The 4,687-nt window shown below is 37.1% G+C and overlaps 1 non-coding gene across 1 annotated transcript; it reads left to right on the plus strand.

Annotated features, from left to right (window-relative positions):
- Window positions 1-843: 843 nt before the first annotated feature.
- On the plus strand, window positions 844-950 carry LOC128289488 (small nucleolar RNA R71). The gene has a single exon (XR_008279136.1). It is a non-coding gene; the product is annotated as a small nucleolar RNA R71 (small nucleolar RNA).
- Window positions 951-4,687: the final 3,737 nt, after the last annotated feature.

Below are 4,687 nucleotides of genomic sequence, written 5' to 3' on the forward strand. Positions count from 1 at the left end.
GATTTGTTTGTATTGTGATCTACCTCACCTTGACCTTTGCTTACCATAGTTTCTTACCTCGGTTCTGGCTCAGGCTCAACAAATCCTTCTTTATATTGAATATTAATTATGTTGAGCTGTTCCCTTGGGTTGGGTTCAGTATTACTTGGCAAGCTACCTTATGGTCGTTCAGAGATTAGTTTGGAAAGCTGGCCTATTTGAGTTTCGAGCCCTTGGATCGACACTTGTTGATTTTTAAGTGTTGTCTCGGTGTTCTGAAAACTGGTTTCTGACACTGATATAAACTTTGAGAGCATCTCTTCAAGGTTCAACTTCTTTTCTTGTTGGTAGGGTGGTTGTTGAAAACCCGAAGGATGTTGTGGTCTTTGATTTCCTTGACCACCCCATGAGAAATTGGGGTGGTTCCTCCAACCTGCATTGTAAGTGTTACTATATGGATTGTTTTGAGGTCGAGGATTATTACCCATGTAATTTAATTGCTCGTTATCCATGTTGTGGCCATAAGGTTGGTATTCCGAATGGTTTGGTCCACCTCCACTTGCTTTGCACTGCATTACTGGGTAAACCTGTGAAGAACTAAGAAAACCATCAATCTTTTTATTTAAAAGTTCAACCTGGTTTGACAGAATAGTAACTGAATCAACGTTATAAACGTCTGCTGCTTTAGTTGGCTTAGTCCTCATAACTTGCCACTGATAGTTATTCAGTGACATCTCCTCTATAAACTCATAGGCATCTTCAGGTGTTTTATTGTTGATAGTTCCACCAGCAGCTGCGTCAACCATTTGTCAAGTCGAAGGATTCAGGCCATTATGGAATATTTGAAACTAAAGCCAAAGGGGTAACCCATGGTGAGGGCACCTTCTCAGTAAGTCTTTGTATCTCTCCCATGCATCGTAAAGTGTTTCCAATTCCATTTGCACAAACGAAGAGATATCATTGCGTAATTTAGCCGTTTTAGCTGGCAAAAAGTATTTGAGTAAAAATTTTTCGGTTATTTGTTCCCAAGTAGTAATTGACCCTCGTGGTAATGAGTTCAACCACTGTTTAGCTTTATTCCTCAATGAAAAGGGAAACAACCGAAGACGTATGGCATCATCAGAAACGCCATTGATTTTAAATGTATCGCAGAATTCTAGAAAGTTTGCTAAGTTAGTGTTAGGATCTTTATCCTGGAAACCGTCAAACTGAACAAACTTTTGTATCATTTGAATTGTGTTAGGTTTCAGTTCCAAAGTATTTGCAGCTACAGCAGGTCTAACTATGCTAGATTCAGTTCCTGTTAAAGAAGGTTTAGCATAATCATACATAGTGAGTGGAGCAGGATTTTGATTAACCGCAATTACAGGTGGTAGCTGATTGCCTTGGTTTTCAGCAATCTCTTCGGTTGGGGGTTGAGTATCGTCTTCTTGCTCGTTCTCTGTGTATCTTAAGCTTCGCCTTATTACTCTTTGGTTTTTGCGTACTGTGTGATCGATTTCTTTGCCAAAAAATATGGTCCTGACAGGTTTCTTCTAGTCATAAATATAAAAACTTGCCAAGAGAAAGAAAAAGTAAATTAATAAATAATAATAATAAGTTAAATTGCAAGAAAAATAAATGGCTAAAGTAATAAAAATTGAGTGTTCCTAATATCTCAGTTCCCCAGCAACGAAGCCAAAAACTTGATCGCAAGATTTTGTGATAAGTTTTAAATATTTATAATTACTCGTTCTTGAAACTGACTATTATTGCAATGTAGGCAAGTGTACCTATCGAACAGTAGTATAGTTTTAGCAAGACCGGATTGTCGAACCCAAAGGAACTAGAAGTACTAGTAATGACTGTCTTTTTATTATCTAGCCTAAGAATAAAGAGGTTTTTGTTTTAACTAACTAATTATCTAAACTAAGAACTCACAAATAACAGAATTGGGAAATTGCTTTTGGGAAAATCAATTGAATGAAGGCAATACCTAAGGAAAAATCCACCTAGACTGTACTTGTTATTCTGGCTCCTTATCGGACAATTTATTCATTTAACTTGTTCCGTAGAGATCCCTAAGTTATGTTATTATCCCTATTCAAGACTAATAATGTCTAATCCCTAGATTGAATAATTAAGACTTTTCTCTAATTAACACTCTAGGGTTGCATTAATTTGATCTATGGATCCCCTTATTAGGTTTCACCCTAATCCGGCAAAATCTTGTCATCCTATGTCTAGGCACGCAATCAACTCCGTTTAATTATGACAAATGTACTCTTAAACAGGGTCTATTCCTCCTCTAAATAAGAGCTTATCTTGAATCAGTATCCTGGGATATCAAAACAAGAATTAAGAACACATAATTAAGAACAAGTTAAATATTTATCATATGCTTCAGAAAATAATAACAAGATTCGTCTTAGGTTTCATTCCCCTTAGGTATTTAGGGGTTTTAGTTCATAACTAAACAAGAAAACATCTCAGAATAATAAAGAATACAAAACATAAAGAAAACCCAAAACTCCTGAAGGGAAATTGAGGAGAGATCTTTAGTCTTGATGATGAATTCGGCTTCTGAGATGGATCAATCGGCTTTCTTGGGGTAATTCCTTGCCCCCTATTCTTTGTGTCCCTTTTTTTCCTCTTCTAAGGTGTATTTATAGGATTTGGAATGCCTAAGAGCCCTCAAAATTAGCCTTTTTTGAATTAGACTCAACTTGGGCTCGGCAAGGACACGCTCGTGTGACACGCCCATGTGTGATTACTTTAGGCCGTGCTCGAGCCTGCCAAATTGACACGGTCGTGTGGTCTGCCCGTGTGAGGAGGTTCAGGCCATGTTGATTTTGTACTTTGGCCTATTTTCTCTATTTTTGGCCCGTTTTTCGTTCCTTTCGCTTTCTTTTGCTCTCCTAGGTATAAAACATGAAATTAAAGAATTAGGAGCATCGAATTCGCCAATCCTAATGGGAAATCATCCATAAAATGCGTTAAACATGAGGTAAAAAAATGTATAAATTACGGTTTATCAATAGGTTAAAATGTGTAAAATAATTGAAATTGTGAGATGCTATAGGTTTCAAGTAGTTTTGGTTAGGCATGGTTAATGTGGAAATTTGATGAAAATAGATTTATGAGCCTAGGGGTAAAATTGTGATTTTGTGAAAGTCTAGAGGCAAAATGGTCATTTTGCCAAAATATGAATTATCAAATGCATTGATTAATATGATGATTAGATTAGTTAATTTTTATCATTTTAGATCAAGAAATATGAAATCTGAACCTTGACCGGGGGAAGCCCAAGCTAGTAGACTAAATCCAACTAGTCGTCTACTTTTTGTATACGGAGGTAAGTTGTACGTACGTAAGGCAACTTTATTGTTATTATGTGTTGAATGATTGATTTTGCATAGTATGTTTGAATATGCTTATGAATAATGCATGATGAAATTAATGTGGTAAATTCCCGGTTGAACCTAAGAATTGATTGGATATCCATGCCATGACATTTGGGTGATATGTGCGCTAGTGTAAGACCATGACTGGGACATGGCATCGGCCACATTATGAGAGCCAATGTAAAACCATGTCTAGGACATGGCATCGGCGTTGATATGTGCACTAGTGTAAGACTATGTCTAGGACATGGCATCAGCCACATTATGAAAGCTAGTGTAAGACCATGTCTGGGGCATGGCATCGACACTAAGACGAGAGCTAGTATAAGACCATGTATAAAACATGGCATCGGCCTCGATATGTGAGCCAGTGTAAGACCATGTCTTAGACATGGCATCAACAATTTACCCTCTCGTGTGAGGCTTATCGGATATCTTTTAGTATTCCAAACTATTTCAATGGTTATATTAAAGCTTATGATAAAGATATGGAATGATATAATCATGATGTGAGTGGTATAGGTTCTTATTCGAAACTCAAGAGATATGAGTCTAGTTAGGATGCCTTAATGGTAAGAATGACATGAGTAAGTTCTAGCTATGAAAATGATTTTGGGACGAATTTGTAATCTTTGGCTTATACTTGTGATATATAAGCATGTAGTATTATTTACCTTTATTCACTCAAGAATGTTGTGTTGATGTATAATATGCTATATGTTTAAATGTGCATGGTTGATGTTGTTACTTATTTATATGCAACTTACTAAGCTTTATGTTTACTCCCTCTCTTTTCCATTTTCATATAGTGCCTCCAAGCTAGCATCGGGAATCAAGGGACGTTGAAGACATCGATCACACTATCACTTGAAGCTTTTGGTATAGCTAGTTTAAATATTTTGAGTGTGGCATTTATAGGGACTTGATCTTTTGTTTAGTGTCATGTTAGTTTAGCCATAAGTGTTGGCTCATATGGATGTGATATTCATTTTGTATTGGCAATTAATGTTGGCTAATATTGATTATTATTAAATGCATTTGATGAAAATTCTCATGGTTGTGGCTGTTTTGGTTATGTGTGTTTGTGCTTGGATTGGTTATGTTTGATGTTGTATAGGTTGGCACAAGTAAAGGTGGCAAAAAGGCTTGGTAGATAGCCTTGTTTTTGTCTGCACGGGCAGACATATGGGCGTGTGTCTAGACCGTGTGTGACACACGGCTTGCCCCATGGGCGTGTGGTAAGGTCATGTGTCCCCTGCACCTAAAGTTGGCAAAACAGAATGCCCAGTAGCAACCACATGGGTAGAGACACGGCTGTGTGTCTT

Source organism: Gossypium arboreum, chromosome 2 (assembly GCF_025698485.1).
Source record: "Gossypium arboreum isolate Shixiya-1 chromosome 2, ASM2569848v2, whole genome shotgun sequence".
NCBI classification, from domain to species: domain Eukaryota; kingdom Viridiplantae; phylum Streptophyta; class Magnoliopsida; order Malvales; family Malvaceae; genus Gossypium; species Gossypium arboreum.